This window comes from Scylla paramamosain, chromosome 9 (assembly GCF_035594125.1).
Source record: "Scylla paramamosain isolate STU-SP2022 chromosome 9, ASM3559412v1, whole genome shotgun sequence".
NCBI classification, from domain to species: domain Eukaryota; kingdom Metazoa; phylum Arthropoda; class Malacostraca; order Decapoda; family Portunidae; genus Scylla; species Scylla paramamosain.
The window spans coordinates 20,206,028-20,221,549 of record NC_087159.1 but is presented as its reverse complement, the minus strand read 5'-3'; positions in this window follow the sequence as shown (position 1 = coordinate 20,221,549).

The window sequence follows — 15,522 nt, the reverse complement described above, 5'->3', positions numbered from 1 at the left end:
TATATATATATATATATATATGCCAGCATGTTCCTTGATTTTTCTGGTTGTACTATAATTTGAGTGATGTCATCTGCATATAGAATGGTGCTCTGTTATTTAGAAAACCGAAGAGTATTTTTGATAAAATGGTTGGTTTTGTATTTAAGGCCATTGGTCCACACCCTGCCATAGGCTTTAGGTACGTCTCTTAGCACGAGACAGCATTGCTCTTTTGTCTGAGATTTCTTTTGATATTGTCTCTGTGATGATTGCCAGTGTGGCATCTGTTAAGCGCAGTCTGGGGAACCCATATTGTCCAGATGGGAGTGTATTGTTTGTTTCAAGACAGTTTCTGAGTCTTATGTTGATGATTTTTCAAACATTTTGCCAGGCACTTCAAGGAGGGATATTGATTGGAAATTAGAGAGGTCCGTGGATGGTTTGTTGGTTTAGGTGTGAGTTTTATTTTGGCGTGTTTTAATACTTTGGGGAAGTAGCCCATGAACGGAAAATATTAAATCATTTTGTTTGTTTCTAGTGTTTCTTCCGGCAAGTTTTGGAGTAACCTTTTGTTTCATTTTGTGTGTCTACGTGTGTTGTTGTTTTATTACCTTTTTTACACCTTGTATTGTGATTTTTGCTGTGAAATAGTTTTCGATGTTTACATTATTGGGACTGGCCTTTTGGTAGGGAAGGATTTGTATTCTGTTGTTAATGATGTAGTTGTTTATTGTCTGGTCAATTTGTGGGTCGAAATTAAGATTTTTCTTTTGAACTGATTTTAGAGACTGCTCCAGATACCTCTGAATATTTGTTCGTTGGCTTTTTCGTTATATATATATATATATATATATATATATATATATATATATATATATATATATATATATATATATATATATATATATATATATATAATGTATTAGGTGAGGTTTGTGATCTGTTCGGTTTCCTTTGAGTTTTTCTTTTTATGTTAAGCCTGAATTTTTTTGGGATCTTTATATTGTGTATTTAGTCATTTTATTTTGTGTTCCCATTTTTTGCTGTTCTGCTCTTTACATTGTTATTATAACTTGCTTTATGATTTTGTAAGTTATATATTTGGAGTAGCTCTATCCAATTCTCAAGCTGTTTTATACTAACTGCTTGCTCCACCATCATATATTTATGTATATATATATATATATATATATATATATATATATATATATATATATATATATATATATATATATATATATATATATATATATTGTTACGAAAGCACAAACCTCAGCACTCCCGTAGACGCCCACAATTCCCCGACAGTCAGGACAGCACTCGGGAACACCAGCAGGCTAGACAAGAGATGCTAAGGGTACCACGTCCCACGTGATTCACGCACAGCCAGACAGAGCGGGTAGACAAACAGTGGGCAACACTCTCTTCCTTTACTAGTTCCGTTAGTTACAGGCAGTTACAGACACAGGCAGTGACAGTCAAACTCTTCAGGCTCACGCAACAGGCACTCGGCACGGAGGACACGCAAAGACAAGTTATCCAGAGCGGGGCCAACAACACACTGCCCAGTCACTGCAGTCACGCGACTTCTCTCCCGCCATCCATGCACCACTGCCAGACACCAGGCACAGCTGACACACACACACGCACGTCACACACTCAATCCCACAGAAAGAAATAAAGGCAACTTAGACTAAACAATAATACCCGGGCGTTACAATATATATATATATATTAATTAAAGGTTTTTGTTTTGTATTTTTTTGTTGGGGTTTGTGTATTCATTGTTGAGGTTATTGCTGCAACCCATTCTTTTAATGAGTTTTCTAGTGTTTGATGGGTCATATATGGGTTTGTGTTGATGTTATTGTTTTTTGTAATTCTTTGGAAAATTCTTCCCAATTTGTTTATGTGCCTGGGGGGTGTAAGTATTCTTATTGGTCGAGAAGTAATTTTAATGATTATGGTATGTGGTCAGATGTGGTTGTAGGACCAGGTGAATTTGTAGGTTATGATACGTTTCGTTATTTGAGAGTATTATGTTGGGGATTGGAAGAGGTGTTGTGCAAAGAATGTGGGGAAATCTGGGTCAATATGTCTTATCTTACTGTTACTGATTAGCATCATTAGCGCTTTTCCCACATTATTGCCCTGTGTCATGTCTAGGGCAAGGTGATGGGCGTTCATATCAACGATGATATAAGCTGGATTTGCTAGGGAGGCTAAAGTGTGAAAGTCGGTGATGGGTAAGTAAGGTCTGCGAAATGGAAGGTTGCTATATTTATGGAGCCGATGTTTGTTTCTATGGTGATTTGTATTATATCAGTGTCGAAATCACCTTTTACTCTATGTTTCAGTTTGTTTTACTAGAATGGCTGATCCGATGTGCTGCTCGTCATTGGAGTTTATAAGGTAACTGGAGTAGTTATGTACGAGTATTTTGATGTTTCCACGTGTCTTCATTCCATGGCTATTGAGTAATATTATGTCTGAATTAATTTCCTTAGAGATATTGCTGAGAGTGGTTTTGTTGTTTTATCCAGTTACGTACATTGTTCGAGTAGTGTTGTTTTGTTATATAAATGTGTTGAGAGTTGAATGGTATGGTTTACTTTCTTGTTTTCCTTGTGGTTGATTTGCTATCTTTGCTTGGAGGTGGGGTTCTTTTTTGTTGCAAGCCATTGCGTATTTTCCTAAATGCTGCGTCATCTGTGATTTTCCAGACATCCTGTACTTCTATTTTGTTGTTCATTAGGTAGCTATATATTTCATTATCAGAGTATTCAGAGTATTCAGCCATTTGTATTTCCCACTATTTTAGTTGTTTCAAGTAAAGTTGTCTTTTGGGCCATCCTACGTTTTTTTTTTTTTTTTGTGGGGGGGAGGGTAATGATTTCTAGTCCTATTTCAGTACCTTTTATTTATTCTTTTTTTTTTTTTTTTCAAGTGATGGTGGTGCTTTTTCTGTATGATCGTGTGTTTTGACATCAACTTATTCCATTTCTTCTTTCTCCTCTTCCTGTTTTTCCTGCTCTTTCTGTTGGTCTCGTACTGACGTTTGAATCTTTTTTTTTTTTTTTTTTTGTCAAGCTGATAAAATTTTTAAAATGAGGTTTCTTCGATAGATTTAAAGTGGACAGTTTGTTGAGTTTAAATACTTTGTTGGATTCTTTACTGCAGGTGCCAGGTTGTGCCATGTTGCAGATGTGCGTGTGAATGATACAGGTGAGGATGGTTGCAGCAGTGTCTTTCTGGAACCGGTCAATTGCTTGGGGAACATGAATATTTGTTGTTTTGGCTCCTTGACTATATGTGATGTTGCTTTTCTTCTCTTTTCTTTTGTTGTTCTTGATCTCTTTTCTTTTTGGGCACTTATTAGCCAACGTCCTGTGAGGTCCCCCGCAATTAATGCATTTCTTTGTTGCAGATGTAGAGTCTTTCCATGTGTGGTCTTTGCTCCCACACTCAGAGCAGATTTTGTACTCTTTGGATTGGGAGCATTTATTAGCTGGGTGGTCTTCTAATATGTAGCATCGCATACATGTTAGGACGGGGATAAATTCGTTAACCTTTATGTTGTGTGAGGAGATGCTCATGTGAAATGCAAGCAGTCCCCTTTGTGTCGCTAGCTTGGCTGTGTTACTTTGGTTGAAGCAGATCTTCATCAGTCTTGTTTTGGGTATCTTGAAGATGTTATCTTCACCCTCCTGGACCCATTCTTTCTCGTTTCAGCTCTTGAGATTATATAGCTGTCTACGTTGAAAAGAATACGGTTCTTTTGGCTCTAAGTTCCGGTGGTAGCATCGGTTCGAATCCTTGGTATTTCAAACTTGCGTGGCAGTGTCCTTAGAGGATCTTGTCAAATTCATTGTCAGTCCTGGTTAGTACTGTCACGATCCCGGTTATCTTTTCAAGAAAGTGGACGTTACACTGATCCTAGAAAATTTTAAAGGTCTGGATTTTTAAAGGCCTCAAATACCTACCCGACCTATCCGAAATCGCCAGCTATTAAACCCTCTCACATAACCCTTACCTTGGCACAGCACGCCAGAAATCATCCTAATACTAGATCAATGTTGGAGTAGAAAACACAATTATTCTGTATAATAATAGGATATATAATTTTAACTCACAAACAAATTGAGGTAGTACACATTAAGGGAAATTAGGGAACAAATTTCTACCCTAGACCAACACAGAATAATTCCTACACTATGTGAGAGTCAATCAAAAGGAACAATTAGAAATAGGGCAAATTATTTTAGGAAAGAGAGTCTATGCGCGGGGGGATTCGTCATCGTACGCCTGGCGTTTGGACTCTCGGTCTCTCCCTCCCTCTTTCACTTCTTTCTTTATTCTCACATCTTCTTTCACTTTATATCGCTGCTCACAACAATATATATATATATATATATATATATATATATATATATATATATATATATATATATATATATATATATATATATATATATATATATATATATATATATATATATATATATATATATATATATATATATATATATATATATATATATATATATATATATATATATATATATATATCAACCATGCGTGCATTGTTTATTCCTGTTCCTGTGTCAAGTTGTTTCAACAGCATGTAGTTTATTGAGATTCATCACCATTGAAGCCATTCTTGATTCATGTACTAATAAGTTTCCTTCTAGATATTTTCTAGTCATTATTTGCTGATAATGTTAGTATATATGTGTATATATATATATATATATATATATATATATATATATATATATATATATATATATATATATATATATATATATATATATATATATATATATATATATATATATATATATATATATATATATATATATATATATATATATATACAAATGCAATGATATCACCATAAATCCTGCCCCTCTCATGGCGCCCTTTATCTCTGCTCACTTCCCATAGTCACCACCTGCGTAACTTAGTGCAGAGCTTAACTACGAGTTAGAGTTCTTCTGGACTCTAGCATTCTGTACACAGATGGTCGTGGCACCAGGTTCCGCCCCTCTCAGAGCTCCCTTTACCTCGGCCAGCTCTAATGAGCTACCTACGTAGCTCAGTACAAGGTCTAAATAGGCACTTAAAGGGCTTTTTGGTCTCCTGTAGTGAGCTACAACACTGAGGTCGCCAGCCTGTTTCATTTTCTACAAACAAGAAACTACAACTGTCAAGGCGTCAGGTATGCCAAGGTCCTTAACCGCACACCACCGTGCTGTGAAAACGTATGGAGAAAGCTTTTCCTTTAGATGCTGTAGTCGTGGGTTTTCCACAGCATCGTGTTCAATATGGGCATGAGTGGACGGTGGTCGGTGATGCCGACCCCGCAGGTAAAAACTGTATTTCTGCACCACTCACACCGTTGCCAGCATTTCAAGTTCAATCGTGGCGCATCTCGTCTCTGCGTCTGACAAGAACATTAAAGTGGCCTCCACCATGGTCCTGCAAGAGGGCATAGCCACTGCTGTTGAGACGTAAGGCGTCCATCTGGAGAATGGTGGGCAGGAGAGGGTCAAACATCCTCAGTTGTGGTGGACTGGCCAATGCCGCCTTTACCTGACGAAAAGCTGCGTCATGATCGGCTGTCCACATAAACATGCGTCGCAGGCTCATCTGTGGTCAAAGTGGCTGCGCAGCTGTGGAGATATCGGGCGAGAATTTGGCAAGCTGCCTAACGATGCCCATGAAAGATCTGGGGCCGGATGCCCAAAACTCTCCCTTAGCGCGCCTCTAAGGGATCTTCCGCTACGGTCACCTTAAGGGTGATCTCTAAGGTCGATGATCAAAACTCCCTTTAGCATCTCGTTGGCGTTGTGTTGGGGTACAGATATCACGGGATTTGATGACGTCAGAGCATCTCGACCAGTCAGGTGCAGGCATTACAATGACGTGCAGCCAATCACATTCGCAGAATTTATCAGCTGTGTTTGTAAACATGGACACGAGAAAAACATACCTTGGCTATCTAAAGGCTTAGAAAAAAAACAATTCAGCAACGAAGATTGCTATGTACTCATCAGAGAAGTACAAGAGAGAGAAAGGCAGTCCTGCTGGGAGCGCTGAGTGCTCCTGTAATAATGGAAATCAAGTAATTTTAGCACAGTGCGTGGGCAACTGTGACAGCGGCGGTGAAGGCGATGGGTGGTGAGGACAGGACACCAGCAGAAATCAGCAGGAAGTACGTGGACTTTAAGAATGTTGTGAAAAATAAGGTCGCAAGGATATGACAACATGAATCAACATGAATCATTATGGGCACATTCTGTATGGACACTTAATTTTTCACCATAAATCCGCTTTCACTAGTGTTTAGTAATCTAGATGACATACCAGACATGAAAAGAAACAAAAAAAAAAAAAAAAAATTAAGGTAAACAAATCAAATTACCCTATTAATATGAAGTAAATCAAGAACACTTAGAGATAAATAGCTTACCTAAATGAAAATTTATCAAGTTCATAACTAAGTGCATACAGCTTATCTCATGGTTATGGCCCTAAATTGGCTTATTTTACTTGATTACCCTCAACAAGGAATATTTATATTAGAAAGAGGACATCAGAGATACTTTTCTTCCCTCACAAAGAGAGGTGCGTGCTACTCTACACTCAGAAATTACTTTTTATTAATCTTATCTACCTTACAGACATTCATTATGCCTTTCAGTACTCTGTTCATCAATGTCTGAAAAGAACTACCACTGTTCTTCATCCCAAACGGAAGAACTTTATACTGTTACAATCCATCTATGGTGACAAAAGCTGATATGGTTTTTTGCTCTCTCAGTAAGTCCTTTTAACAGGTCAATTTTTGTATGAAGTTTGCATTACCCACAACATCTATACAATCATAAACTCTAGGGATAGGGTAAACATCAGATTTTGTCATCATGTTACCCTTCCTATAATCCGTACAAAAACGGAAACTTTCTTGACCGGATTTGGGCACTAATACACATGGTGAGCTTAATGAACTTTTACTGGGCTCAATCAAGTCATGCTTTAACATATATGCCACTTCTTTTCTCATGATTTCCCTTTTCCGTGGATTAACCCTGTACGGGTATTGTTTGATGGGTTCAGCCTCCCCAACATCTACATCATGTACCACCATATTTGTTTTTTCTAGGTGCATCAGGGAACAAAGAACTAAATTTTTCAATAATATCCCTAATCTTTTCCTTCTTTTTCTAATTCCAGTTTATCATTCAAATTCTCTAATACAGGTGAATTATCCTGTACCATTCCTTCACACTTACTCAATTTCACTTTAGACCACTCCTCTTTTACAATGTTCACGGTTTTTACTCCTTTTTCCACTTCCTTTTCCTTTTCTCTTTCCCTTTCATGAAAAGGCTTCAACATATTTATGTAACACAACTAATTATTTTCTTCCTCCCTGAAGTTTTTACATAATTAACATCACTCACTTTTCTCTCGATCTCCCAAGGCCCAATGAATCTGGCTTTGAAAGGGTCACCCTGCAATGGGAAAAGGACTAAGACCTTGTCCCCAAGCTGGAAAGATCTGGCCCTCGCCTTCCTGTCATACCAGCTTTTCATCTCACTCTGATTACCTTTCAAATTTTCTTGTGCAATTTCCCTAACTCTCATTAATCTGTCCTTGAAATCTGACACATACTTCACCACATCAGGAGGCTCCTCAGCCCCTAACCACTTTTCTTTCACCATCCTCAAAGGATCATTCACCGCATGCCCATACATTAACTTAAATGGGCTGAAACCTGTTGACTCCTGCACACTGTCTCTCAATGCGAACAAAGCTAGTGGTAACGCCTCATCCAACTCAACACTCATCTCCTCACAATACATCCTGAGAGTATTTTTCAGAATCTGGTGAAATCTTCCTACACAACCCTGGAACTAAGGATGATAAGCACTCGATAGCTTCTGTTCAGTCTTTATGCCCCTTAGAATTTCCTTGAACATGCGAGAAGTGAAATTACTTCCCTGGTCTGACTGCAACACCTTAGGAATTCCCACCCACAAGAAAAATTTCACCAACTCCCTCACAGTATTTTTAGAGTTCATACTCCTGAGGGGAATGGCCTCAGGGAACCTGGATGACATACACATAATAATTAGCAAATATTGGTTTCCCCTCCTGGTCCTTGGCAAAGGACCTACACAGTCTATCACAACTTTACTAAAAGGCTCCTTAACCACAGGGATAGATAGGGTAAAGGGGACGGAGGGGGTAGGGCGAATCACCTGGTGCAGCTTGCCTAACTTCTGACATAAACCACAAGTTTTACAAAACTTATTCACATCACCTCTCACTTTGGGCCAGTAAAAAGACAGAATATTTCCTAGGGGTTTTCTGACCCCTAGGTGTCCCACCAAATTTCCCTCATGTGCTATTTCCAAAATTTTCTTCTGATACACCTGTAGCACCACAATCTGCCTTTTCACCACGCAGTGATCGAAGACTGGGGCTTTGAAGGGCCTCCAGCTTCTCATCAATACACTATTATCGACATAGTAACCCACATACTCATCACCAAGCGCACCCAGCCTTTTAGCTTCATTACAAACAGGCTTCAGGTTTTCATCACTTTCCTGAGATTTTATCAACTCACTCTTCTCTACCACAAAAATCAAGGTTGGGCTCCACCTGGCCCACAACCTTTTCATCACTCGCATGCTTCAGGCTATTTCTTTTTTCATCAGGTATCTCGAACAGGGCGCTAAGGCTTTCATCCTCCTGTGTTGCTCCCTCGTTGTCCACGAATCCTCTCCGGGCCATCGCTCGAGTCACAGTGAAGGCACCTCCACCTCCCCATTGGTTGAGTGAGGGACTGATGCCGGAGTGGTGGCCTCTATCATCCCTACCATCTGAAGTTTGACTCTACCTCGAGCCAGGTCATTCCCGACCAACATATCCACTCCATCTACAGGCAGTGTCTCCTTCACTCCAACTGTCAGGCAGTGTCTCCTTCACTCCAACTGTCACCTCTCTAGTGACGAATCCACAGTCCAGCCAAACTTTGTGCAGGGGAATTCTAAACTTACCCCCTGCGCTCTTGCACAAGACCTCTCTGCCAGTGCTGGTCTCCTCAGTCCATGGGAATACACTACTTAAGATCAGGCTCTGATTAGCCCCTGTATCCCAAAGGATTCTTATCACCTTTTAAGGACTTCCTTCCACTTTCACCGTGCCTTCACTGGTGAAATGCTCAAAGCCCTCATCTCTCTGTAGCTCCTCTGGTATCTGTGCGTTCATATTCTCCACGTACTTCACCAGGTCTTTTTAGGTGGCCACTGCTGCCACTGGCTTTGGCCTTCCCTTCAGAGACTGGTACTTTATATGCTCACTTCCCCACATCCAAGGCACTTAACTGCATCTTCATCACCACTACCCTTCTTGTGGTAGGTAGTGCTTCCTGGCCCGATCCTGTGTAGCATAGGCCTAAAGTTGTGGTTGGCTGGCAGGGACGTGTTGTAATTGTGGGAAGAATTATAGTTGTTAGGGCAGGACTGGTTTAGCCTGTGGAGTAATCTCGAGCTCATCTGGTGGTCATTCCTATATCTCTGATGACCATCACTTCGTTGGAGAATGACTTTCTTCCTCCATGGTATTCACCTCTACTCAGCCCATGGATTTCACAATAACTGTCAGCCCTGCGGCCAGCTTCCATCACATCTTTCACATTATATGATATGAGCTCATATTTTAAACTGAGGAGCACTTGATCAATAAATTGTTCCATCAGCAGAACTCCTTTCATCTTCTCGATTGTAGTGACTTCCTCGGCCTTCATCCATCGTTCCAGTTTAAGACAGCACTATTGAGACATCTCGAGATAGGTGGTACCTGGGCGTTTTCTAATCCTGCGGAACCTTTTCCGGTACATCTCCGGACTTACACGGGTTGATCCCAACACCGCTTCCTTGATCACTTTATAATCACTCACCTCTTGCTCACTCAAACTCGCATATGCCTCCTTGGCCTTTCCTTCAAATTTAGACTGGACCAGTAATGCCCACTCATCTTCATCCCATCCCCTCAACTTTGCAGTATTTTTCAAATTGAAGGAAGAAATCTTTTTCCTCCTCTTCCACAAATTTGGGCACATAGATTACATTTCTTTCTACATCCCCGTTTTCTTGAGCACCATTTCCTGCCCTGCTCTCATTTAATTTAATTCCGTTTTCTGTCCTTATTTCTTCTCTCTCCACTTCCTTCTGCATTTGCAACTTCATCTGCTTCCTCTGTATCTGCAATGGTTCCTTGTATCTGCAATGTATCTGCAATGGCTCCATTTCTTTCTGTATTTACATTTGAAGTTTCATTAATTCAAACTTTTCACTACTAGAAAGGCTATCAGTTCCGCCAAGTGCACCCTGATTTATGTCACTCACCCCAGAACCTCCCTCTACACTATTCCCATCATCATCCTCACTTCCATCACCATCATTTTTAAACCAGCTCCTCCCTACAAGAGCATTTTTTAACTCTACCTGCATTTCCTCCGTTTTCTTGGATTTCAACTCCACTTGGAACTTCTCACCCACTAAACTGAATTCCTCCTTGGTTAGCGGGTACAAAGCATGCACTCTCCTTGGCAGAAAGAGCGCCTCAACACGTTTAGCCGCCATGATTACAATTATTACACGTCACAAAATATTCCTCCATTACACCATTAGTTTTATATATATATATATATATATATATATATATATATATATATATATATATATATATATATATATATATATATATATATATATATATATATATATATATAGGAGAGGCACTGACCAAGGGCAACAAAAACCCAATAAGAAAAAAAAAGAAAAGTCCACTAAGATACCAGTCCCATTAAAGGGTTGAAAGCGGTAGTCAAAAAAAATTGAAGAATAAGTATCGTGAAACTGGAAGAGACTTCCAGGGTTTACCAGAGAAAGGGATGAATGATTGAGAATACTGGTTAATTCTTGCATTAGAGAGGTGGACAGAATAGGGGTGAGAAAAAGTAGAAAGTTGTGCAGCGAGGTCGCTGCACAGCGAGCTGAGTGTCATTGAAGAAGAGGGGATAGTTGTCTGGAAGGTCCATAAGCCTTCCTAGTGTTTATGCCAGCGAGGGCATGGAAAACATCATTGCAAAGAATTTTAAAAGGTAGCATGATGTAGTCAGAGGATGGAGGAGAGGGAGGAACAAGCCCTGAATCGTCCAAGGTGGAGTTTTTAGCAAAGGTTTGAGTGAAGAGTTCAGCTTTAGAGATAGATGTGATAACAGTGGTGCCATCTGGTTGAAATAAAGGAGGGAAAGGTGAAGAAGCAAAGTTATTAAGAGATCTTGGAAGATTTTGACACTTTCTTTTAATGAAGGAGTTTTTGGCTAGTTGGAGAACAGACTTGGCATGGTTCTGGGCAGAAATATAAAGTGCATGAGATTCTGGTGATGGAAGTACCTTTTCTGGGCCACCTCTATCATGTATAGCACGAGAACAAGCTGTGTTAAACCAAGGTTTGGAAGATTTAGATCGAGAAAAAGAGTGAGGAATGTACGCCTCCATGCCAGACACTATCATCTCTGTTATTCGCTCGGCTCACAAAGACGGGTCTCTGACATGGAAGCAGTAGTCATTCCAAGGAAAATCAGCAAATTACCTCCTCAGGTCCTCCCAACTAGCAAAGGCAAAACGCCAGAGGCAGATATGAGATTGTGATCAGAGGAGCCCAACGGAGAAGAGAGGGTGACAGCATAAGTAGAAGGATTAGAGGTCAGGAAAAGGTCAAGAATGTTGGGCGTATCTCCAAGATGGTCAGCAATACGAGTAGGGTGTTGCACCAATTGCTCTAGGTAGTGGAGGATAGCAAAGTTGAAGGCTAGTTCACCAGGATGGTCAGTGAAGGGAGAGGAAAGCCAATAGCTGATGGTGAATATTGAAGTCTCCAAGAATAGAGCTCTCTGCAGAGGGAAGAGAGTCAGAATGTGCTCACTTTGGAAGTTAAGTAGTCAAAGGATTTCTTATAGTCAGAGGAGTTAGGTGAGAGGTATACAGCACAGATAAATTCAGTTTGAGAGTGACTCTGTAGTCAATGTTGGGGTAGAAAACACAATTATTCTATATAATAATAGGATATATTAATAATAATGTTAACTCACAGACAAATTGAGGTAGTATACAGTAGGAGAAATTAAGGAAAAAATTTCTACCCTAGACCAACATAGAATAATTTCCATAGTCGATCACAATACGTTTCCCTTTACTTCAGGCTCTTATATCGCCTCCCCTGTTTGCTCAGAGCTTATACACATCAATATATGACATTCCCGTCACTTTGCAAAGCACTTCACAACCTTCTATCTGATCGCCAGTATGGGTTCCGTCAAGGCCGCTCTACTGGTGATCTTCTGGCTTTCCTTACTGAGTCTTGGTCATCCTCTTTTAGAGACTTTGGTGAAACTTTTGCTGTTACCTTGGACATATCAAAAGCCTTTGATAGAGTCTGGCACAAAGCTTTGATTTCCAAACTACCCTCCTACGGTTTCTATCCTTCTCTCTGCAACTTCATCTCAAGTTTCCTTTCTGACCGTTCTATTGCTGCTGTGGTAGACGGTCACTGTTCTTCTCCTAAATCTATTAACAGTGGTGTTTCTCAGGGTTCTGTCCTGTCACCCACTCTCTTCTTGTTATTCATTAATGATCTTCTAAACCAAACTTCTTGTCCTATCCACTCCTATGCTGATGATACCACCCTGCACTTTTCCACGTCTTTTCATAGACGTCCAACCCTTCAGGAGGTAAACATATCACGCAGGGAAGCCACAGAACGCCTGACTTCTGATCTTTCTAAAATTTCTGATTGGGGCAGAGCAAACTTGGTATTGTTCAATGCCTCCAAAACTCAATTCCTCCATCTATCAACTCGACACAATCTTCCAGACAACTATCCCCTCTTCTTCAATGACACTCAACTGTCCCCCTCTTCTACACTGAACATCCTCGGTCTGTCCTTTACTTATAATCTGAACTGGAAACTTCACATCTCATCTCTAGCTAAAACAGCTTCTATGAAGTTAGGTGTTCTGAGACGTCTCCGCCAGTTTTTCTCACCCCCCCAGCTGCTAACTCTGTACAAGGGCCTTATCCGTCCATGTATGGAGTATGCTTCACATGTCTGGGGGGGGTTCCACTCATACTGCTCTTCTAGACAGGGTGGAATCAAAAGCTTTTCGTCTCATCAACTCCTCTCCTCTAACTGACTGTCTTCAGCCCCTCTCTCACCGCCGCAATGTTGCATATCTAGCTGTCTTCTACCGCTATTTTCATGCCAACTGCTCTTCTGATCTTGCTAACTGCATGCCTCCCCTCCTTCCGCGGCCTCGCTGCACAAGACTTTGTTCTTTCTCTCACCCCTATTCTGTCCACCTCTCTAACGTAAGAGTTAACCAGTATTCTCAATCATTCATCCCTCTCTCTGGTAAACTCTGGAACTCCCTGCCTTCTTCTGTATTTCCACCTTCCTATGACTTGAATTCCTTCAAGAGGGAGGTTTCAAGACACTTATCCACCAATTTTTGACCACTGCTTTGACCCTTTTATGGGACTGGCATTTCATTGGGCATTTTTTTTTATTAGATTTTTGTTGCCCTTGGCCAGTATCCTTCCTACATAAAAAAATAAAACTAAAACCCTTTTACTCCTTCATAGGCCGCTGAAATATTTTCTCCAACTACGGGAATTTCCCTAGACACTGTCACCGCGTCACCAAATAACAATTTATGTATTTTACCTCTTCAAACCTCACAAGACATCACCACCATCACCATAGATCACCTATAACATCATAACACCATTCCCAAAGACACCAATAATATCACAACGCCATCCCCAAAGACACCAATGATACCACAACACCACCGCAACCCCAACCACAAAATGGCTGCCTGTCACCACGATGATTTCCCTCAGCGTTAGATAACCAACACCACTCACCAACCAAATTTCAGCAGACAAGAGCTTTTGGTACCACAAAAGACTCACCAACGTGATCCTGGATATCTAGGCTATACCGCCACATCATTAATACCTCCACACACACACTCCATCACCACACCACACCCGGATTTATCCCCTGAGAAACACCACATCCTTTCTTCTCCCTCGGGGCCTGTGGCGCTCTGTCTCAAGAATTTGCTGACTCGATACAAACCCGAAAGGCGTACAGCCTCTCGTCTCAACACATTCCTCTTCAAATACATCTCTTTCCTTACATATACATACATATAAATTATGAAGAAAAATGGTATAAAATGGGTAAATAAGCCTTATACTAATTTATAGCTAGGAATAAGGATAATGTATAAAAAAGAAAACGGAACACGGAGGTCACTAAGAAGACGTGTTCCTTTTCTGGGTAAACTCGGCTAATAGTATGTCAGTACAATAAATCTATCATGCAGTGGAATAATCCTAGTAGCATTGATGAAGCTTTCAGAGAAGGTTCTTCGCAGCCTTTGTTTGGTGATGGGTCCAGGGTCTTGGTTTTTTATCTTCACTCTAGCTATGGTGTCATAGGCTTAGATGATGTGAACATAATTAGAAAAAGGGAAGGAGCCTTCGAAGGCAGAACAATTTAGTACCCTGGCTGCTAACAGTCGTCGCAGACACACTGCTCTGCATCCTAATCTTTTCCGAGTTTTTATTAGACCTTACCAGTAGCCTCTAAAGACCTCCCTTGAGCAAGCCATAGGGTTCACCTTCACCACACTGGGGAACGCAAAGGGTGAAAAGAAGGAAGTATAGTAGAAGGAGAAAGATGTGGATTACACGAGGGCGGGCTCTCAACCAAGCGGGAGAGCACCAGTACTCACTTGCCCTCTGATTGGCCAAGAACCGGGTGGAGTGTACTGGCCGCACTGCGCACCGATTGGCTATAACACTCACTCGGGTGGGCCAGAAAGTGCGGACGTGGTGAGACCAAGGATTCTATGCTAAGAGGATATACGGCCTCAATGGGAGGACTGGAGGAATTACCTAATGAGTTTAAACAGCAACAAATGGCTCGCCGGTCGCTAACAGCAGACTGGGGCTTTGGCAGGAGAGGAGCGAGCGTTACTCAGATTAAAAAATGGTTCCCTGTACAGGCAAGAGTTGCTGCTGCATTTGTGGTAAAAAGAAGAGTACTGTAAGCGGTGAGACTCCATATATTGCCCACAGATGCCAAAGGTATTGTGTGAAAGACTGGTGACAAGTAATATTATCTAAGTTCAAATAACAGGCATGTTGTTATCTCCGATGACTTCCCCCTTCTCACTTTTACTCACTTGTGATTGCTACCAAATGCTTTAGGCTTTATTTATTGGTCTTAAGCGATAGATAAACGTTATTTAGATAGCCGTGGAGACCGGACAAACTAATACTGAACGTTCTGCTGGTGTGGCTTGAGTAGGGTGTTGGTATATTTTCAGGCCATTGAGGAGGCAGCTAGACAGACTTTGTTGAGGTCACTGAGGCGATTAAACAAGTT